At 45.2% G+C, this 23743-nt stretch overlaps 1 protein-coding gene and 1 long non-coding RNA gene across 2 annotated transcripts in view; both read left to right on the top strand.

Moving 5' to 3' along the window:
• Positions 1-23743, top strand: part of HACD4 (3-hydroxyacyl-CoA dehydratase 4) — an 807943-nt gene that overhangs the window by 775673 nt on the left and 8527 nt on the right. The gene's annotated exons all lie outside the window — the stretch shown is intronic.
• On the top strand, positions 19011-22270 carry LOC132522914 (uncharacterized). Its single transcript, XR_009541376.1, has 3 exons — positions 19011-19118; positions 20257-20361; positions 21537-22270. It is a non-coding gene; the product is annotated as an uncharacterized LOC132522914 (long non-coding RNA).

The raw sequence follows: 23743 nt of genomic DNA, 5'->3' as shown, positions 1-23743 counted from the left end.
AGCCACTAACTTGAGAGCGGTTTGTTGTGCAGCAATAGATAACTAGAACAAAGGAGATTGGGCTAAGCGAGGGATGAAAACTACTGTTTAATGCCACACCACGGCAGACATTACCTATCAGTCACCAAACTTTTTGCCTCCCTGAGTTCAGAAACCTTATCAGCAGTACTCTGGGCAGTCATTACCAACTGATCAGGGATGACATCAAACAATGTGTCCTCTCTGGGCTAAATGGTAAGTGGCTGAGGTATAGATATTAAATGCACTGACCCTGAACTTGGGAGTTCCTTTGGTCACATTCCATTCTAGAGAGAGAGAATGACATTCTCCATGCAGGAACCTGCTTGGAACCTGATTGCATTATGAAATGGAAAGTTGTCACCTCTGCCTCTTTCATGACTCACTAGGTGGTGGTAACTCTTGACACTCCCTGGTACCTCTGGAGTCAAGGATGAATGCATTTTCCATTTTCTTCCCTTTACCACCCGAAGCAGCCTAATGGATATCTGATGGGTTACACCCAAGTGACCCTACTACAAGTAATTGCCTGTATTCTTATCAGTCTTCTAGGGATATCTCAACCCCCTACCACCTCACAGGGTACCTGGCATGCTGTTGCTCCTGAACGTATTTGTTAAATGGATGTGGCCAAGGGATGGGGTCAGCCCTTTTCATCTACTAATACCCAGCTCTTAGCACACAGCCTGGCACACGATGGGTGCTCAACAGATGCTCATTAAATGGATTTTGACAGCATTATTTCCAAAATAGTTGCTTGATGAACAAGTGGAGTCTCTCCCTCCCTAAAAAATATCAACTCCAAACAGAAGCATAATAGAGCTGGAGCTCAAAGCAAAATTATTCACAAATTCCAAGTGCCTCAATCCATGGGTTTTAATGAAAGTCATTCTGCAGTTGAGAATGTTGTAGTAATTACAGGCAAGCTAATATCTCTGCCATATGGTTTGAAAGCAGGTCTGAATTCTGAAAGCCATTATCAGCAGTTTTATTTTCTGCTGCTGCTTCTCAGCACCCCACCCCCTGCCTGTCTTTGTCTCTTTTTTTCCCACTTTTATCTCTTTCTTTCAACCTCATATTCCCTTTCTCCCACATGATTCTTCCTCCTTGCCCTCCCTCTTTAAGCCCCCATCACATTTTTAAAACCTTTGATATGAAACCTTCAGTAGTTCTGAGAAGTAATTGCCATGACCAGAGTGGGTCATGACATAGATTGCCCATGCTGACCCACTTGGCTCGTAAGAAAACCAAGGGTGCTCTGACCCCTTGTGAGTTGACCATGTCACTCTGTCCCTCAAGTGTGGTTGCACGATTGAAGGAATAAGACTCCAATTAATCTCTCTGCTACTGACTCACCCTGGTGCAGTGGTTCTCAACCCTGTGCACAGAGAATCACCTGAGGAGCTGTGAAAAGAGTAGTGATGTCTGGGCCCTACCTCCTTAGAGATTAGGTTCTGAATTAGTTGGTTCAGGATACAGTCCAGAGAATACAGGCTATAAGCTTCCCCCAGATGATTCTAATACAGAGCCTGGGTTGAGAACCCTGCCCTAGAAACTTAGCCTTGGATAAATAGCCGTGGAGTCTAGTCTTTCTCCTTTTGTCCACCTGTTACACTCAAAAGTGAGACAGTGCAAGCAAAAATTACCAAAGTCAGGCCAAATTACAAGGCATCTAGTCCCCTAGACGCAACTCTTTAATAAAATAGCTATCCATCTGTTTAGCTAAAAACTCATTCACAAATGATTTGATAAAGTCTTACAAAAGCTCTGGGAAGTGGGCTGGACTGTAGTTAGTATCTTTATTTTATAAATGGGAACCGAGATACTAAGATCATATAGGAGACATGTCTTCTCTAAGGTCAGGCCTCTTCCTGGGCTGTATCATACTGTTCCCCCCTCCCCTCCTCTAGGATACTTATGGGAGTGGTGTCTACCCACCTAAGGTCTAAGGGTCAAGACTTCCCTCTAGCCTACCCTAAAATTCTCACTATAGAGATAATTGCCCCGGGATAAACTACAAAGGTGGGTGCCCTATTTCTAGAATTCCATTGTTATTCTTCCCTAGAAGGCCAAGAGCCTGGAGTCTTTCCTCAGCAAATTAGTTGATAAGATTAACTAAAGATCCCATTGGAAGGTCAGAGAGCCTTGAGGCAACAATGAAAGGGGAGATGGCAGGAGCTCAGAGGGAAGCACCAGCTGCTTAGTCAGGCATACCAAAGGTTGCTGGAGCCTGGAGCCAGAAGGGGCTCCAGCATGTGAAAATTTGGAATGGGTGTCTTTATATTTTTTGGAGACATTCTTGATGATTTAGGACTAGATGTTGAAAGGCAGCTAGGAGTATATAAGAAGGAAATAGGGCTTCCCTGGTGGCGCAGTGGTTGAGAGTCCACCTGCCGATGCAGGGGACACGGGTTCGTGCCCCGGTCTGGGAAGATCCCACATGCCGCGGAGCGGCTGGGCCCGTGAGCCATGGCCGCTGAGCCTGCGCGTCCGGAGCCTGTGCTCCGCAACGGGAGAGGCCACAGCAGTGAGAGGCCCGCGTACCGCAAAAAAAAAAAAAAAAAAAAAGAAGGAAATAGCTACTACTTGGTAGTAAAAAACAAAACCAAACCAGTTCAATTCACCCGAACCTGAGCTGGTTTTTTTGCTTGTTTGTCATCAGCCTGCTTGAACCCCGTATTCCTATCTATAAAATGAAGGTAATTCCATTTTCTCTGCATGCCTCATGATATTGTTCTGGGAATCAAGTGAGATTATGTGTGTGGTTACTTGGGAAAAATCAAGGGGCTCTGCCCAATTAGGCATTTTTATGAAGGGAGTAGTGCGGTGTATTAGAAAGCCCAGTGAACTAGATGTCAAAGTCCTGACATCCTGTCCCATCTCTTTCCAGTTTTGACACCAGACACAATGATCAACTGCTTCTTTTTCTATAAAATGCAATAATAGTTGCCACGCTACCCCTAGAGATGTGAAATACCAATGGAGAAGCTTGTGGGAAAGCACAATTCAGACTATTACTTTCTCTATAAATGTAAAGTAATATTAGGATTACAACCCATATGCCTTTCCAGACACACCCTTTTAATTGAATATTGCCTTATTTGTGAATTTTGAGCTCTTCAAAATGACCTTTACAATGATCTTATTGTTCACAGCAGTCTACTTTTATTTACAATGTGAACATATTATCTTGTAGCCTTGTGACTGGTTTCCCAGTATCAGTTCTCTCCCAAATAATTTGCCTAAGCTATTCATGGCAATTTCATTCTCTTTGCCAGTGACTGGTCTAAAGATGGGCAGGTGATCCAAGTCATGACCAGTGAAGCATGTGGTCAGGTCTTCTCGGGGCTTCTGGGAAAGATGCCCTTGCTCTCAGGAGACAGAAGAAGGATAATCAATTTCTATCTCTGGACATTGTGGGGCATGGCTACGATGCCTGGAACAGCAGCAGCATCTTGAGTCTCTGAGGGAAGCTGCCTTATAGTACAAAGGGAACATTGTGGGTGGCAGAAGGAAGACTTAGGAGGAACCTGAGACCACTGAGAATCATCTACTAAATCAGTCATTCCTGGAGCCATCCTACCTCTAGATGTCTTTTTTCCAAAAATATATTTTTTTGTTTGAGTCAACTTGAGATTTAAAAAAATGCTGCAGACAAAAGTATCTTAACTGATAGACCTTGTAATCTGACAATTAATGTTACATAATTCTTGATACTTACTTTTCCTAGTTAATATTTTCTCTTTGTGAAAAGTATCCTCCCTATTGTAAAAGGGAGGGTTGTTAATGATAGTAGACTTGGTAAATATGGACATATTTAATGAGTATAAATCATAATAGCCTCCCAACTTGGAGAAAGTCATGGATAACTTTTTGATCCATTTGTCCTTGGTGTTGGCTTTTAACCTGATCTTACCTGTTCGAAAAGTTTGGGGAGAAGAGGAGGAAACTCACAATAGATTTTACTGGACTTATGTCCTCCTTCAACAAGGGATGCCAAAAAAGAGATAAGAGTGAGGGCAAATCTGGGAAACCTTGTTGGGAGGAAGTACCAAAGACTGCAAGATGTTTGGGAAGAGAGAGAATTGGAAAGGAAATTCTCAGACAAAATGTAACCTTGGAGATTTCCCCAAAGTTTGGTCATGCCCCTCTCTCTGGCTTCCCTTGCCAATGTTAAGGAAGATGGGCCTTTCCTTTTCCACTATCTTCTTGTTCACCGTCAGCTGCGCTGGACAGAGACTAGCCCTGACCTTTCTGTCTGGAGGAGGTGAACGCTGGAGCCATCTGGTGCCTTGCATGTATGAGTAGTTCATCCAGATACATCTCAGGGATCTCATTAATCGAGGTGAGAGCTGTGCTTCCAGGAAATCAGGCCATGAAACTTACACAGATGCTCAGAATTCAGAGAAAGGCAAGGATCTCAAGACTCGGTTTATGGCAGAGACTACAAACTGATGGCCTGTGAGCTGTGTGGGACCCATACATGTATTTTGTTTAGGCTGCATAGTGTTGAAAAATTGGGAGATTTGAGATACATGCTCAGATTTCAGATTTCTCTTTTCTCTCTTTTTGGAAAAAATATGAAGATAAGGCAATGTTGAACATGCACTTCAACATGGGAAGACATTAGCTGGAGGCGACTTGGCTGCCCCTTCATCCAGGACAATGCCCTTGTGTTCGGCACACTCACATGAGGTATTCATAGGTACTGACATCCCACCCATTTTAGTTATTTCCATGACCAGCCTGGTCTCTGTTGGAGGGATTTGAGCTTTCATTCTTTAAGGTCTAGTGCCTAGGTGACAGAGAAGTTTCACTCCACTTGCCAGATTTGATTGTGTGGTATTGATTCCTGTGGGCTGAGTTAAAAAAAGTTTCTGGGGTTCATTAGAAAAGAGCCACTATTGATTGGTGATGTCTGCCATGGGCATGAGATGGGAGGCTCATTGTCACCTACAGTCTAAAGATCAACCACTAAGCATTTTGAGGAGAAGACCTGTAGGACTTCTTAAGTCAGGTAGAGAGTAGCTTCCAGAATAGCTTGGAAGAAGCAGTGGGCCAGGCTAGCCGAGTTCTAATTCTGATTCTGCCACTATGTAGCCTGGTTGATTATTCCAGTTCACAGTTTCCTCACCTGGGAAATGGGGTTAGTGATCCTTTCTGTATCTACATCATAGGGTTACTATGGGGAACTAAGTATGATGCTATGCATAGAAGGGCTGGGATAACCATAACAAGAATTCCTTTTGTTCTCTTGTGTTGATTTGGTTTAAAATCCTTTCTGAAGTGTGCTCATTATTTAGCAAAATTTGGAAATGGACCTCTACCTAAGACAACTGGTAGATGTAACTTTTAGTTTCTGAGTTGCTAAGGGAATTTTGTAACACACATTTTTTCTTTTATTCGAATGTGGAACTGGAAGGGGAATCTAGAGATCAGTCTATGTCTGTGTAAGGCCTATTTCCTGATTCCAAGAGGTCAGTGTTGAGAGGCAGCTCAAGTGCTGTGACCACCACTTCCTCATTTCCTATTAGATATAATAGTCATCATAGTAATAATGATAATAGCAGATATTTTCTCGGTACTTAGTAGTAGTGAAGACACTTGAGATGGATTATCTCATTTAATCCTTATGATAAACCTATAAAGTATTTACTGTCCCCTAGATTACAGAGGAGCAAACTGAGACTCAAGACATTTAAGTAACCTGTCCATAGTTCATGGCTATAAAATGGCAGAGCTGTGATAAGTATAATCACAGCTGAAGTGTATTGAGCACTCACTGTGTGCCAGTCACTATCCTAAGTGTCGACATGCACTATTTCATTTGATCTTTGAGTCAACCAGGTTAGGTAGATACTTTATTATCCATGTTTTTGTCCCATGAAGAAAACCCAGGATCAGAGAAGTTAGTCACCTTGCCCAAGGTCACACAGCTCTTGTAACTCATAGGCAGGCAGGCTAACTCCAGTGTCCCCTATACTTCATTGTTTTTGTCTTGAGCACAGGATTGCCAGATCTGAGCCTGTGCTGTGTCTGCTGTGCTCCCTGGCCTCTGCAGGCTGTGGCTCCATTGAGCAGCTTCCAGAAGGAGAGGGGGAGATAGACCAGGGGCAGGAAGAATAGAACCATGAGCAAATCTCCGGAGGAAACAACTGTTTAGTGGATCCTTTATTGTCCATAAAGGCCCTATAGGAGCTCTGCCATGTAGGTGCCTCAGAAAAAGAAATGCCAGCGATATAGTTGTACGTACTACTGCAGTTAGGTAGTTATTTTGTTCCTGAGAAGAGGGGATATGAAGTCTCAGAATTCTACTTGTGAGGCAGAGCCAGAGAAATGCTCTTTCTTTCTGGGGGTTTTGCTTCAACAACTATTAAGTCCCTGAGGCAAGACAAACATTCCTGAGGTGTAAGATCCACATCGTGGACGGGTGGGAGCTCCCACCAGGGCCCATTGCATCCACCACTGGCCCCAGCTGCAGCCACCTCCCCCAAAGCAGCCAGCCGCTGAGAACAATCCGGTCCATATCAGGAATCAGAAACTGAGTCTCAGAGAGCTTGACTTTGTCAAGAACACACACCGAGTTGGTGAGAGAGCTGAGTCTGGAATCCAGATCCTCTGACATCCACTTCTGGGCTCTTTGCTTCATACATACATGGACAGACAGGTGGATCTAATCAAGCACTATTTATGGAGGGCTCGTCATGCACAAGCATTCTCCAAGCACTTGGTATGTAATAACTCTCATGAGCATATTGGGAGGGACTATTATTATTCCCATTTTACAGATGAAGACACTAAGTTTCACAGATGTTAGAAAGCTTGACCAAGTTTACACAGTAAATGAGTTTGACTTCAAGCCCACGCTCTTAACCGTTACGCTCTGTTGCCCCTTGGTTTTTTTGTGAGTCACCTGAAAAGCCTCTGAATCTGGAAAACTGTTGGAGGTAAGATGTATGGAGGTCAGTGGGAGAGGCAAGACATACTATATTAGAGTTCCTGATGAGGGTCCACTGCTGCCGAAGCAAGAATGGTACCACCATGGGATTTGCTTGAAAAGAAAATGATCTGTTGATTCTCCAGTAGAAGAATAGATCAGTAAAAGTTCTCAACTAGGGTATGTCTGTCTTTTTATTTTTTTTTAACATCTTTATTAGAGTATAATTGCTTTACAATGGTGTGTCAGTTTCTGCTTTATAGCAAAGTGAATCAGCTATACGTATACATATGTCCCCGTTATCTCCTCCCTCTTGCGTCTCCCTCCCTCCCACCCTCCCTATCCCACCCCTCTTCAACTAGGGTATTGTATTCATGGAAATGCCTTTGCCTTTTATGCCACTGAGGAAAAATGTTTCCAATATAGAAATCTGTGAAGACTTAATGAGATAATATTTGAAAGTCAGTTGAGGTACTTGGCAGAGGGGGCTAAGTAAGTTCAAGATATAAATTGTCTCAAATGTTTATCTGTGAAAGGAATCTCATTTTATAACAATGCAGTACACTGGTAACGGCCATCGGGCACCAAGAAACACTACAGGAAAGCCGTGTTCCCTGGAAACAGATAGGGATCCTGGTGCCACTAGCCCCTTTAAAAAGCTGAGCCAGAGCGGGTTTCACGCAGCAGCTGTGCTTGGGGAGCTCTGGTTGGGGTTGGTGGGAATGCAAGGAACCCTCATGGGCAATTCTGCCAGGCCACAAACTCTAAGAAGTGTTTGTGAATGGAGTGGCTGGTGGTTGTGCAGATGGTACAGCTGAGGCCAAGGGACTGGGGCAGACCAAAAGTCAGAGGCTGCTCCCTTCCTGCCAGTGACCTTCAACTTCCTGACTGAATTTCTTCCCTCTTTTCTGGAGGGAGATCTGCATTCTGCTTACCTGTGAGGAACCCTTCACTACTGTGGGCTTCCTATGAAGTTCTATCAACATAACTGATGGAGACATTTATTTTGTTATTTCCTGAGCCCAACACGTGTGCTAAGTGGTTCATAAAATTAAAATGAACCCTTTCTTCCTGACTGAATTTTTACACATTTATAGGGTGTTCTGCTTTCATTGAAAGCCAATAGGCATCATACCAAAATTACAAAAACAGGTACTGAAGGGGTGAATTATTTATTTCATAGAAGGAGTTATCTTTGAGTTATTTTAAAGAGTATGTGTTCAGGTCTGTGATGAAAATTATTAGCTTGAATAAAATTTGATATACTCGGCCAAAAAAAAAAAACAAACAGGCAGGGGGCGGAATTCCCTGGCGGTCTAGTGGATAGGACTCTGCGCTTTCACTGCCAAGGGTGCAGGTTCAATCTGTGGTTGGGGAACCAAGATCTTGCAAGCCCTGCAGTGCAGCCAAAAAATAAAACAATAAAATTTGATGTACAGGTACTTCGCATTATGGGCGCTAAGTATTTTGATGTCATAACTCCAGCTCTGACACAGAGCTGGGTACATAATAAGCACTCAAATACTTGCTGAATGAATCTTTCTCCAAGTGCCAGGCCTATTTTTCCAACTATTTATTGGGCATTTGTCTTGATATCTTGCATCAACCTCAAAATTTACATACATACATGATCTCACTTCTTTCCCTTAAATACCGTGTCTCCTTCTCCGTGAGTGTACATGTAGAAAGTGTCTAGGGGACTGGATGGCCTTCATTTAAATTCTGGCTGCCTCATTTAGTAATCTGCAACCTTAGGCTCTTTATTAAAGCTCTCCTTGCCTCATTTCCCTCACCTGTAAAATGGGTATGATAATAGTGCCTGCGCTATAAGGTTGTGGTGAGAATTAAATTAGCATGGATCTGGCACGTAGCAACACATAGTAAATGCTGAATGTTAGCATTTCCTATTTTAGCCAACCACTTAGGAACTAACTGTGTTAGGAACTTTGTTGTTAAGCTCACCTTTCCTTTCTTCTCGCTAGATCCAGTCTGACTTCACCTCTCACTGTTTTTGGTCCACCCTAACTCTGCCACAGTACAAGTGCTTCTTCTTGCAAAATCCCTTTCCCTTCCAACACAACTTCTGAAGACCAGGGTGTTCTTTCTAAGCGGATTATTCCCCTCCCCACCGCTTAGGAGTCACCTTCCTTCGCACAGCAATCCAGACCTTTGATGAACTGCCTTCTGGCTGCAAATCCACGTTCCCAGCCCGTCTTCAGCCATTCCACACCTCTCTCCATCTCTACAGTCTAGCCACATTGGACTCCTTTCTGCTTCCGGAAGATACCAGATTTCCACTCCTCTTGGCCTTTGTTACTTTTCTCTGAGATTTCCTTACCTTTCTGGTTTCACCAATATCATCTAGGTGTAGTTTTCTTTCACACAGTCTCATCCTACAGAAAGAATTGCTCCTTCGGGTATACCCCACAGAACTTCATCACCTAACTTGGTTATAACACTTAATCATTTTGCCCCTCTCCACCTACCTTTCTTCCACTACTGGATACAAGCTCCTTTAGGTAGGAACCACAGACCGTGAGGTCTTTAACCATTTCTGTGTTACTAGGGCCTAACACAGGATTGCTGTTCAATAAACTATCTTTTTCTATTTTTCCTATGGTAAAATTAAAATGTTCTCATCAGAAAAGAAAAACTCTATAGGAATAAATGATTTAGGATGTGAAAATTCCCTGTAATCTGCACCTACTGTTAACTCCTGCCAAGGTTCATGGGCATCATTTCTGACATTTGCCTTGCAAACAACACAATATTTTAAAGTGGAATGGGAGTAAATAATTATGATGATTCCCTATCAAGAACACAGATTTTTTTTTTTTGTATAACTTGTACTATGGTAGACTTTCTGTTGCAAAGAAAATATAGAAATAGTTGCTTTTATAAAGGAGCAATACTGGGCTTCCCTGGTGGCGCAGTGGTTGAAAGTCCTCCTGCCGATGCAGGGGACACAGGTTCGTGTCCCAGTCCGGGAGGATACCACATGCCATGGAGCGGCTGGGCCCGTGAACCATGGCTGCTGAGCCTGCGCTTCGCAACGGGAGAGGCCACAACAGTGAGAGGCCCACGTACCGCAAAAAAAAAAAAAAAAAAAAAAAAAAGCAATACTGTTATTCTGTCCTACCTTCTATTTTTATAGGATGCCTCTCATAATTTCTCCTCTTCACTTGAGAAAGGGAAACACAGATGCACAAAGAAATGGGAAGGATACTAATTTCTCTTTTGAACCTAAGGGGAAAGCACATGTTTCTACCAAATTTCCATTAGGCTTTGAAGGCAGAACGATTTTTCATTTGGAACCCAAGCAGAATTTCAAAGATGTTCAACGCTGGTACCCTGTCTCTGCGTCACTGCTGAAGGCAGGCGTAAGGCTGGCAGGATCCGAGGGCGGCATGCATGTGCTTCACAGGAGGGCGGTGTGTGGGGCTGGGCGCTTCTCTGGCTGGCCTGGGGGTGAGGTCCATCTGGTCTCCTTCCTCCCCCACTGGTGGCTTAAGGGCTCCCTTTCTGATACCACTCCCTCCTTCTGCTGTCCCTAATGCTGAAATCATCATCTGGTTCTTCACTTGTTCCCACTTCGTTTAATTGTCTCCTTGAAAGCTTATAAAGACTCATTTTGGTGTCTGGCCCATAGCTATATAAAGGCACATATTTTAACCTGATAGTTTAGCTTTTTTTTCCTTTCCTTTTTCCCCCCTGAGTTCGTATGTTCTTCGAAACCACCTTGGCTGGACTGTTAGTCAGGGGTGCTCGTCAGAGGTTTGGAGCCTCTCAAAGGAATCAGTTCAGCTGCCCAGACTCACCGGATTAATTTAAGCCCTCCTGCACGGGCCGCTTGGCCATGTGAGCACAGCTTCGCAGGCTGGGGCAGCAGCAGGACACCCCGCTTGACTTGAGAAACTCCCGCTTGGTCCCCCTCCTTCCTATTCCCGGTTCCTTGCTGTCCTTCCTCCAGTCCACCAATAAAACAAAGAAACCTGAGAAATAATCTCTGAAAGAAGAGACTTCTCGGACCTTGACTGTCACACTGGCCTCGAGCCAAGCCTGAGCCTACCTCAAAATGAACCGAGGATGGGGAGCTACTGGAAGGCAGTCAAAACCCCCGAAAAGTGAGGTCGTGGACAACCCTTACCAGCAACAAACTTACTTGCTCTGCCTTCCTTTTCTTTTACAGGAAAAACGAAAAGTCTAAGACATTAAACTCCAGAATGCCTTGTTCATATATCTAACAAAATTGAGAGAGAATGTGCGTGCACATGTAAATGTGTGTGTAAGCATGTTTACAACCTGGCTAGAAAAATTATCCTGGGTCAAAGGTCTTCTCAATTGCTGAAGGTGATGTTTATCATTTTCAAGGCATGCTTGAATTTTTTTTTGTTTTTGCGGTACGCGGGCCTCTCACTGTTATGGCCTCTCCCGTTGTGGAGCACAGGCTCCAGACACGCAGGCTCAGCGGCCATGGCTCACGGGCCCAGCCGCTCCACAGCATGTGGGATCTTCCCGGACCGGGGCACGAACCTGTGTCCCCTGCATCGGCAGGCGGACTCTCAACCACTGAGCCACCAGGGAAGCCCATGTTTGAATATTTTTACTACTCATATACATGTGTATCCACAAACAGTATTGTGTACTGTTTAGTATGCTATAGTTTTATAAGCAGTATCTCATATTTATGAAATATGATACATACAATCACAGAAAATGAAGGAGCCAGGATGTCAGTATTCTGCTTATGTGCTTTTTTGATAATGATAGTTTCGTGAAAAGGGTATTTTAATGCATTCTCACTTGAAATGCAGCAGATGCCAACTATGAGGGAATGAAGGTGCTAATTTATAGTTTTTAAAAAATTGTGCACAGAAACTTGAAAGAATGTAAGTGCAAGCTTAGCAATAGAAGGAGAAGTGAAAAGACGCAAAATGGGGGGTGGAGGGGTGGGAATGGAGTCCTTTCGTCTGTAACCAAGGAGGTCTGTAAGAAACCACGGAAGCTTCTGCTAATTTGAAATTCCACCAGCAGAGAAACAAAACTCTGCTGGGTTATTGAAGAAAGGTCTTGGCACCTTATGCACGGGAAATGAAACTTTTCGTTTTGCAGTTGGCTTGTATATTGGTTACAACCCCTCCCTGGCATGTTTCAAAGGCTGAGGATCCGGCTGTAGTTAAGAGATGTGGTTTGCATACATTGCCTAGTTGACAGCAGCAGATCAACAGTGAAAGGCTAATTAACTAAATGAAGGCAGCAAAGAAGTAAGGTTTTGGCAAATGACAAAGCCATTCATTGAGCCACTTTACTTCTCCTTTAGCTAAATTCTGTTTTTAATTAGCCTCAGGATGTTTTTCTTGCAGCCTTTTAGAAGGAGGTTCTTTCCCTTGTCAGGTGTTGCATCCCAGAGTCAGATGTGGTGAGGAGAGGAAAACCTCAGCACATCCACCACAAAGCAGGAGTTACCAGGCAACTCTCGCGCTGTCCCTTCCCCTCCCTGCACTCACAGCCTTAGAGGCCGAGGCCTTCCTGTGGGAGAGCTGGCTTCTCCTGCTGGACCAGCTACAGTTAGTTGTTGACTTGGAGGATAATTCTGAACACATGCAGATTCATCTTGCTGGAGCCCAAGCTCTGGATTTCCTTACTTCCAGCTGATCCATAGGAAGCATTCAACCTTGGATGTGATCAGATCAGCCCAGCAACCCACAAGCGAATTGAGTCAGATGCCATTCTTCTTTTGCTCCATACTTCTCTTTTTTCCTGCCCCATTTCTTGGGACTTTGTAGGCCTTTGTAGCTTTTGTCTAAATGGCCAGAAAGCATGTGTCTATTTATAAACAGGAAGACCGAGGCAAAGTTAGTATTTTAGCCAAGCTCATGTGGGGATTGTGGAGAAGGACAAAGATTGTCAAATCTCCTGGGGCTTGGCTGAGAACTGGGCCAGAACTACTGGGTTGGGATGTCAATTTAGTCCACAGAATGGGGGATGGTGGATACGATGCTCACGGCAGAAGATGTGTCTGGTGAACGAGACTGGTAGGTCATTAGAATTTAGATAGGACCGTGAGGAGAATGAAGGAGTAAGCTGTAGGAGTAGTGGCAACTAGATTTCACTTAGAGGGGACTGGGTATTTGTAGAAATGAGACAACAACAAATACAGTGACCACGTTTTTTAGAAGTCTTGATGTTATGACTTCTCTCTGCTCTTCCTGTTCTTTCAACCTGTTCAGTCAGTGCAGGCTAATAAACTTTCAAGGCCTGGCTTGGCCCTCCAGACTCCTCCAACTTCCCTCCACCCACCCCTATGCTGAGTTCAGTGGCTCCCGGGCCCCTGTGATGATGAATTTTATGTGTCAGCTTGACTGGCCTAAGGAATGCCCAGATAGCTGGTAAAACACAGTTTCTGGGTATGTGTGTGACGGTGTTTTATTTGAATAGGTAGATGGAGTAAAGAGGACTGCTTTCACCAGTGTGGGTGGCATTGTCCAATCCACCTGATAGAATAAAAAGGCAGAGGAAGGGTGAATTTGCTGTCTACTTGAGCGGGGACATCCATTCTCTCCCACCTTTGGACATTGGTGCTCCTGGTTCTTGAAACTTCGGACTTGGACTGGATCTTACACCATGGGCTCCCCCCAGTTCTTGCGCCCTCAGACTGACCAGGACTTACGCCACTGGCTGCCCTGGTTCTCAGGCCTTCAGGTTTGGACTGGAACTACTCCACCTGCTTTCCTGGGCCTCCAGTTTGTAGACAGCAGATCGTGGGACTTCTCAGCCTCTCTGATAGCATGAGCCAGTCCTCATAAAATATCTCCTATATGTCTATATATCTCCTGTGGCTCTGATTCTTTTTCCTTTCTTTTTTAAAACATCTTTATTGGAGTATAATTGCTTTACAGTAGTGTTAGTTTCTGCTGTATAACAAAGTGAATCAGCTATACATATACATATATCCCCATATCCCCTCCCTCTCGCATCTCCCTCCCACCTTCCCTATCCCACCCCACTAGGTGGACACAAAGCACCGGAGCTGATCTCCCTGTGCTATGCGGCTGCTTCCCACTAGCTATCTATTTTACGTTTGGTAGTATATATATGTCCATGCCACTCTCTCACTTCATCCCAGCTTACCCTTCCTCCTCCCCGTGTCCTCAAGTCCATTCTCTACGTCTGCGTCTTTATTCCTGTCCTGCCCCTGGGTTCTTCACAACCTTTTTTTTTTTTTTGATATTCCATATATATGTGTTAGCATACAGTATTTGTTTTTCTCTTTCTGACTTACTTCACTCTGTATGACAGTCTCTAGGTCCATCCACCTCACTACAAATAACTCAATTTCCTTTCTTTTTATGGCTGAGTAATATTCCATTGTATATATGTGCCACATCTTCTTTATCCATTCATCTGTTGATGGACATTTAGGTTGCTTCCATGTCCTGGCTATTGTAAATAGGGCTGCAATGAACATTGTGGTACATGACTTTTTGAATTATGGTTTTCTCAGGGTATATGCCCAGTAGTGGGATTGCTGGGTCATATGGTAGTTCTATTTTTAATATTTTAAGGAACCTCCATACTGCTCTCCATAGTGGCTGTATCAATTTATATTCCCACCAGCAGTGCAAGAGGGTTCCCTTTTCTCCACACCCTCTCCAGAATTTATTGTTTGTGGATTTTTTGATGATGGCCATTCTGACTGGTGTGAGGTGATACCTCATTGTAGTTTTGATTTGCATTCCTCTAATGATTAGTGATGTTCAGCATCCTTTCATGTGTTTGCTGGCAATCTGTATAAGTTCTTCGGAGAAATGTCTATTTAGATCTTCTGCCCATTTTTGGATTGCGTTGTTTGTTTTTATGATATTGAGCTGCATGAGCTGCGTGTATATTTTGGAGATTAATCCTTTGTCAGTTGCTTCGTTTGCAAATATTTTCTCCTATTCTGAGGGTTGTCTTTTGGTCTTGTTTATGGTTTCCTTTGCTGTGCAAAAGCTTTTAAATGTCATTAGGTGCCATTTGTTTATTTTTGTTTTTATTTCCATTTCTGTAGAAGGTGGGTCAAAAAGCATCTTGCTGTGATGTATTTCATAGAGTGTTCTGCCTATGTTTTCCTCTAAGAGTTTGATAGTGTCTGGCCTTACATTTAGGTCTTTAATCCATTTTGAGTTTATTTTTGTGTAAGGTGTTAGGGAGTGTTCTAATTTCATTCTTTTACATGTAGCTGTCCAGTTTTCCAAGCACCACTTATTGAAGAGGCTGTCTTTTCTCCACTGTATATTCTTGCCACCTTTATCAAAGATAAGGTGACCACATGTGCCTGGGTTTATCTCTGGGCTTTCTATCCTGTTCCATTGATCTATATTTCTGTTTTTGTGTGTTGCTCTGTTTCTTTGAAGAACCCTTACTAGTACACCCACTGAGCAGTGGTGTATTTCTTTCCCAGGAGAGACGGCAATTTTCTGCTTTTATTCTTACTTGAGGTAGTGAGCTCCTTAAAAGGACAGAGACCATATGATCATCTTTGTTTCCTTGACCAATTTATTGAACAATAGCGCCAGGCACTGTGATGGCTGCTTGTCATATTGCTTCAATGAATCCTCACCACAACCCAGTGAAGTAGTACTCTAACTCACATTATAAGGGAGCTGGGCTCGAAGGGATTAAAATAATTTGCTCAAGGTCTCACAACTAGTAGGTAGTGGAGTCAGGATGCGCTCTTGATCATGATGCTACTCACTTCCCTAGTGGACCCTCAAGAAACATTTGCTGAATTGAACTGGTAATTTGTACGGTGCTTATTTTATTGCATGTAGTGGGTGCTTAATTACTTGATTTCAAAACCCATTCAAGCTGAAAAGCCATGTAATCATCTAAGGGAGCCATTTCTCATAGATCCTAATATGAATAGGGGGCAAAAAAAACACAAAACCCCACAGTGTTACCACCAGGTAAGCAAAACGGTTACATGTCTCTGCAGGTGGTGGTGGATTCTGAAGACATGTGGTTTTTACTGGCTGAGGTAACTACACTTTATTATTTCATTATCTTCTCTTTATTACTGAAAAAATGCTGAAGGAAGAATCCCTTCTTCTGGGAGGAGGGTGGATCTGAAAGGAGGAGAAGTGGAAGGGAAGAGAAGCTTCTTTTTATGAAGTTAAGACTCATGAATCTGTGTATGGCAGAGGGGCCATCAGCACAATGGTCTTTCAGGGGCAAAGGCTGTAAACTTGGTTATGAGAGACCCTCAGAGGTGCAGAAGAGGCTGGTGAAAGTGTTATTACCTCAACCGACAGATCTCCATCTTCACTCTGGTGTGACCCCCACTCCCACCCAAAGAACCCTTCTTCCCGGGACACCCGTCTCATCTGCTTGCACCGAAATGCAGAACCACCCTCGTTCGAGGGACAGTCCAAAACCCCTAAACAACCTCCAGGTCGTTTCAGTCCCTAGTCATTTTAAACCCTTTTGTAACCTGCAAAAGAAAGGAACCTGAGTTAAAAAGGAAGCTCCTGAGTTTGGCTCTGAGCCAGCTTGCCTTCACACCCGCGCCCCCCAACTTCTTACTCTGGACTTTTAAGCAGAAAGACATCCTGAGTCAGATTCCATGGGGTAGTAGTTAGGAATGAGACTGTGAAATTAAGAAAGGAGTCTTAGCTTTCATGACATTCCAAGTTCAATTATATCTCTCTTCAAACACTCAGCACTTGGCCTTAGGGTTAGCTTGCTTGGGCCCCCTTTGTGTGCACCCCCTGCAGCCCTGAGTTACGACCATGGGCTTAAATTCTCATCGAAGGCTGGCTGGCTCCTCCCAAGATGGAAGACAAGTCAGTGAAGTAAATGAGTGAATACTTCACAGCGCCTCGGGCCAGGGGAGGTGTCTGCTCTGCTCCCCGTGCCCCCTCCTTTCCCACCCGCCTTGGGAAGGACAGTGCCTCACCTACTCAACAGCCCAGGGACAGGTATGAAGAATAGAGAGGGAGAGAAGAGCAGGGGGAGAGGAACGGATCAAGCCCTCACCTCTCCTGGAATACTTAGCCCCAGTCTCTGTCTTTTTCACTGGCTGCTACATTGAGCAGAGTGATTTCTCCTAACCCAGGTATAAGCAAAGAAAACATTGATACCTTTTCCCAGCTCAGCGGAGGTGAATCAACTCAACAAAAAGCAGGAGGCAGAAGAGCTCAAAGTAGTTTCCTAGTAGTGCTCTCTCTTTAAGGTGATAATGAAAGCTGCCAGTGTTGAGACCTACTGTGTGTTGAGCACAGGCTAGGTTTCTGACAAATAGGAATCCACGTAAGCCTCCTTTTTACACAGTTCAGATAATTGAGGCTCAGAAAAATAGTGACTTTGCCCAGGGCTCACAGTGGGGCCCAGGTCTCTGTTCCATGTGCTTCCCTTCCAAGCCTCCTGCTACCAGTACTGCTCTTAGATCTGGGCAAGAGGGATCCCTGCCCTGGGCCCCAGGCTTTAGCGGGCCCCTCCCAGGAGGTAAGGAGTCTGGGGAACCGGGAAGCTCTGCCTACCCAGGGCCCACCTTTCCCCCCTCCCAGGCCCCCTTACATTTTAGATGTAAGGATACCTCTGGATACCTAGGCCTCGAGCTTCCTCAACAGAGAGTCCCGGCTGGAGTTGCCAGATGTAGCAAATAAATACAGGCTGACCAGTTAAATTTGAATTGTAGATATAGCAAATTTTTTAGTATAAACATGTCCCATGAAATACTTAGGACATGCTTAATGCTAAAAAGCTCTTCATTATTTATCTGAAATTCCAATTTAACTGCATCTTGCATGCTTTCTGGCAACCCTAGCCCCAGCCCACTTCCAGGATGTGGCTGTTTGGGTGGCACGTGCACAGAGCTTGGATGTGCACACTTGGGTGTCCAAAGGCAGGCAGGCAAGGCCCCTCCTCTCAGAGCTGGAAGGAGCCCAAGAAGGGGGTAAAGGGGGCCTACTGGGACCCTCCTCTTGCACCCTTGTTAAGGGTGTGCCTGCTCCCCAGACCCCACGTAAAGCATAGATTGCTTTATCGTCTCTCTTAGATGCCATTTGCAATTTCCATAGTCATTTGAGTTCCCAGAACATGACCCCTTTTGTTTTCCTCACCTCCAGCTGGATCAGGGGTGAGGGGGTAGAACAAGCTACTCAGAATCCCAGTCTAAGGGATGTTTCCATGTTGACGCAGTTGGCGTAATGGGGCTCTCAGCCTGTGAAATGGAGAAGCTGCTGGATGTGAGGGTTAACGTTTTCAGCGTTCCTGAGTAAAAGGTTCCTGACCATGAATGAGGTGCTTCACCTCTCTGAGGTCGTTTTCTTTCATTCATAACATGTGAGAAATACCCCAGCCTCCTGGAGTGGGCATGAGGGTAAAATGAATTAACACGTGAAAGCATCTAAGCATTTGAGGTGTTAAGCCTCATAAACGCAGTTGGGTCTGAACAGTCAGGAACAGACCCCTCTCATTTTTGTTTTTAAGGCTCAGCTGGACCACCCACACATCTGTTTCCAGCCTGGGGGCCCTTGGATCTTCCGTGAGACCGAGATGGCTCCTGAGTCATAAGTGATGTCACCTCCATCCAAGCCTCCTGGAGCATTTTGTTAAATGAACCTGGGGCAGCGCCTTCCAGAACAGTCTGACTCTAGGTTTGCAACTCAAAATTACACTACACCACAGGACCTACGAGATGACTTCTGTCTAGAGGACAAGGCGGACCCGTCCCACCAAGATAGGGCTAAGTCACTCATCAGAACACACGTCTGAATTATTCCCCTGAACTTTATGAAGACTGCTAAGATCAAGTCTTACTAAGAATGATTAAATAAACAAAAACCTGACTTCTTTCCAGTGCCAGTTGAATGCTCTTTCTTGAGCACAAGTAGCAAAAAATGAAAAGAGAAAAGCAAATCATTCCCAACACGGGGCACGGAGTTTCCCTGGTCTTCTCTAGTCCATGTTCTCACATCTTCCTAATTCCTCTCTCCCTTTTCCCTCCCTCTCCTTCCTCCTGCTTCTTCTCCTCCCAACAAATGAACTTGTAATCATCAGTTAGCAATCCTCAGGAAAATCTTCAAGAGGAAGGCGGTGTATTGTGAAGCAGGAAACAAGGACTCTGGTATCAGAAAGACTTGGGTCCCAGCTCTGCCATCTCCTGGCTGTGTCATCACAGGTAAGCTACTGAACCTTTCTGAGTCTCAGTTTTCTCTTGTAACAGTGATAATGCTACCTACTTTCACTTAGCACAGTGCCTGGCACCTAGAAGGTGCTTGTTAACTGGTGCCCATTGTTATTGAAGATGATGCTTAATATATATAAGATCATACTTTATGCTCAATAAAGCATAAACACATGAATGAATGAATGAAACACTTCCTGAAAAGTTACCTTTTCAAATTTTCCAGTGTCACAAAAGCAGAAGTCAGCCAAAGGAGTAACTTGGGGTTTCTTCCAGCCCTGAGTCCCCAGGTTGGAGGGCTCCTTTGAGCCTCTGGCTTTTGTGACTCAGTCTCCAGCGTGGTCTGACAGTGTGAGACACACCTTGCTCTGCTGGCTCACTGTGCTTGCCTGTCCCCACCTCCTCCATCCTTCATTGATCTGGCTCACGTTTACCCGTAACCATCCTTGATTACCTGCAGGACTAAACAAGCAGGCAGCCATCATTAAGAAATCACAGGCGCATACCTTTCAGATAGCATAATCACCCCACCGGCTGGTACCAGTGCCCCAACAGGCTTCCCTCTGTGGCCCACTATGCCAACAGTTCCACCTGCCAGAGGTGAAAACAATTCTACTTTTCAGGGCTGGAGAAGACTGATTTTATGCAGCAAAATCCATTCAGTTATTCAGGACGCTGCTGTCTTTTTTTAGTTCAATTATTCAGGGGTTTCTGAGTACACGATTGTAAATTCAGCATTGGCTGGTCCTAAAGCTTAGACCTGACTGGTTGAGATTCAACTTGTTCAGTGTGTTTCTCAAACATGACAGTGAATCTGGACAAGAGAAACAGACATCCTTTTGGCAGAGAATCAAGTACAGAGAAATTTATCTTTAAAAACTTTGGATTCACAACCTCTAGCTAATACAAATAGAGTGCTTACTTTCATCATGATCCTTTCCCTTTCAAACCAACACTGGCAGAAAGATTTTTGGAAATCAGTAAACAGCCATCCCTGTATAATGAGTACATTTATTTCAGATAAATTCCTCTCTTTATCTCCTACTAAAATAGTACCCCCATGTCCTCTCTTGAATATTTAAATTGAGGGTAACGTGCTTGTCTACCACGGTACCACGTTTCCTGGTTTCAGATGAGAAAGTAACCTGAGGATGAGGTAACAGGGATTCCATGTTATCTTTTGGAGAACAGAGAAGCATGTGGTTTCCTCTCAGAAAGCACGTCTTGACTGCTGGTGGTAAGTTATTTAACACTCACCACCGGTCTCCGTCCCCTGTGCTGCGTTTTAATGAGAGCTTCTGGAAAGTGATACCTCGTTACTTCTCTTGGCTCATTTATCCACTCAAACATTCATTGAGCATCTCATAGGTGATTTGGGGTTGGACAGTGGGGATACAGCAATATACAGATCCCAGTCCCTGCCCTTGGCAGGCCTACAGTCAGTGCAAGAGACAGATATTAAAAAAGAAAAAAAAATCACACAAAATATCTAAATTTACTCACTGCGATAAATGCTTTGTTGCCAGAATAACAGTAAAGAAAAAAGCATACGATAAGGAACTTAAGATGGTAAACTGTTTCAAGAAGATGTTGACAAAATCATGAATTGAGTAATTATTTTTGGTATTTCTAGACCCTTGCCCATGGCCTAGCACATTGTCAGTCTATTGTGTGAATGAAGACTCTTTTATGAGGCCCTTTTTACTCCAGAGTCTCCAATTTTAACCAGTAAAAACTTATACATATTGTTTGAGTTCCTAACATGGACCAGGCACTGTTCTAGTTCTTTATGTCTATTAGCCTATTCACCCCTCCCTCAAGGTTCTGAGGTGGGTACTAGCTATGCCTTCATTACATAGATAAGAAAATCAATACACAAAGGGGCTAAGGCATTTCATCGAGGTCACACACTTAATACAAGTTACTGCTTGCTAGAGTACGGATTTGAACCTTGATCAGCAGACCTCAGAATCTCAACCTCTAACCAGTGTGCAGCACTACTTCTTGTAAAATTACTGAGCTCTGCAATGACTCCAGGAATGTGATGAGCTGCAGTGAAGTAAAAGAAACAAATGTAAATAGCATGTCTTCCCCCAGTTATTAGCACTGAGGGTTACAAGAGAGCAAGAGAGAAATAGCACAGCTTATAACAACTCACTCCCTATCACCTGCCCCCAGGTTCTTCCTTTGCTAAATCCCTTTCTTTGGCCCAAAGCAGGCATCTCCTTCCATGACTCCATAGAAGTCCGCATTCTCAGGGCCAACTAGCTCTGGTTGGTGGCTTTGGGGGCTCCTGGAAGAATCCACACACTGCAGCCACTACAGTGCCTCACCTTGCGTGGATGGCTAGCAGATGCCCCTTCGCCAGAGTGAGCAGCCTTAGCATCACCATCACCTCTCCTTCCTCTGCAGGTGGCTCTTCTCTCTTCTACGTGCTTCTAGCTACACATGAAGTCGCGGGGGACACAACAGTTTGGGCCCTGGGTGCCAGACTCGATTGAACTCACTTGGAGTCAACACAATCTGCTTGTCTAGACCTTCAACCCCTTCCTGGATCAGGGAGAATGGGATTCCCCCTCCTTCGCTCTCAGGGCAATAGCAGGGAGCATCTGAGGAAATCGTCACTGCGAGTACCCATCTTCCAGGAAAACAGCCTACCCCTCCCACTATGAGTTACTGTAACCTCCCCCTTCTCCAGACTCATTCGTTTCCCTTTTTTTTTTTTTTTTAATTTGTGTGCCTATCCCCTTACTTGGGAATTCATACTCCATCATCAACTTTCCTGCTCTGGGTGTATATATGTACGTGAACTGGATTTACTTTAGGTGTAGCTGACTAGTCTGTGACCCTCCTACCACAGCCAGTGTGCTGTACCTTAGAGCAAGAGCTGGAGAAAAGCTAATGTCCTGCAGAGGAGAAAAGGAAATCTGAGGACTTTGATTTCGAGCCCTAAGGACTGATCCTTGGAAAACACAGTTCACCATCTCTTTGAGTTGTGGAGGTATTAAGTCAAAGCAGTTGCAAATTCCATTTGTTCAAGTCCTGTGATAAAAAAGCTTTGTTTATAATATCTGAAAATTAGTAAACTTAGAATATGCAAGTGAAGAATTTTGTCATGTCAAAGCTTCTAGCATTTCTTTGTGCTACAAGAGGTGGAGATATGGGGGAAAATATAACCTGTTTTTATGGAAGACTGACCTCCTTGGGCCTTTTGATTTTGCTAAGGGAAGTGAAGGCACTATCCTGGAAGAAAGGCTTTAGACGTGAACTCCAAACAGCTAAAATGGCACAAGTTATTTTCATGGGCTGGCCCCTGCCCAGCGCGGCCCCTCGCGGCTCACCCCGTACCTCGCGCAGCCCTCAACCACCCCGTTGCCCACGCCGCGGCCTCCACCTCTCCAGGGCCCCTCTTATTCCCACCGCGCCCCACTTCCCTCTCCGGTCCTCTTTGTCCCCGCTGCCTTGGAGTGCTCCTCGCTCCCCTCCTTCCCTCGGCCGCTTCGGCCAGTCCCGTGCCCGGTGTGGACCCCCGCCCCCTTTCGGACCACCGCTGCCCTGGGCCCCCGGCTCTACCAGCAGCATCCACGCGCCGTCTGCTCCCTTCCAATCACTCCTCTTTCCCTCGGTTTCCACTCCTCGTCCCCATTCCTTCCTCGTGGGTCCCCCGATCCCTCTACCCCACTCTGCCTTCCCCCACAAGTGTCCCTTTCTTGGAGGCACCTAACCCAGCAGGTAATCTGCACGATTGCCTCGGACGAGCTGGGAGGTGGGAGCCCCGTGTACACCTGTGGTGTTTTCCAGGAGGGGTATGGGGGCCTGACCTTTCACAGGAGGGGAAGATGGCGGAAGAGTAAGACACGGAGATCACCTTCCTCCCCACAGATACACCAGAAATACATCTACACGTGGAACAACTCCTACAGAACACCTACTGAACGCTGGCAGAAGACCTCAGACCTCCCAAAAGGTGCGCGAGGAGAGGGGATTAAGAGCGCTGCTTAAAGGAGCTCCAGAGACGGGCACGAGCCGCGGCTAAAAGCGCGGACCCCAGAGACGGGCATGAGACGCTAAGACTGCTGCTGCCGCCACCAAGAAGCCTGTGTGCGAGCACAGGTCACTCTCTCCACACCTCCCGTCCAGGGAGCCTGTGCAGCCCGCCACTGCCAGGGTCCCGGGATCCAGGGACAACTTCCCCGGGAGAAAGCACGGTGCGCCTCAGGCTGGTGCAACGTCATGCCGGCCTCTGCCGCCGCAGGCCCGCCCCGCACTACGTGCCCCTCCCTCCCCCCGGCCTGGGTGAGCCAGAGCCCCCGAATCAGCGGCTCCTTTAACCCCGTCCTGTCTGAGTGAAAAACAGACGCCCTCCAGCGACCTACAGGCAGAGGCGGGGCCAAATCCAAAGCTAAACCCCAGGAGCTGTGCGAACAAAGAAGAGAAAGGGAAATCTCTCCCAGCAGCCTCAGAAGCAGCGGATTAAAGCTCCACAATCAACTTGATGACCCTGCATCTGTGGAATACCTGAATAGACAACAAGTCATCCCAAATTGAGGAGGTGGACTTTCGGAGCAAGATTTATGATTTTTTCACCTTTTCCTCTTTTTGTGAGTGTGTATGTGTAT

The sequence above is a fragment of the Lagenorhynchus albirostris genome, chromosome 7, assembly GCF_949774975.1.
Source record: "Lagenorhynchus albirostris chromosome 7, mLagAlb1.1, whole genome shotgun sequence".
Taxonomy (NCBI): domain Eukaryota; kingdom Metazoa; phylum Chordata; class Mammalia; order Artiodactyla; family Delphinidae; genus Lagenorhynchus; species Lagenorhynchus albirostris.
The sequence above is the reverse complement of the archived record's forward strand: the minus strand, read 5'-3'. Positions and strand labels throughout refer to the sequence as shown.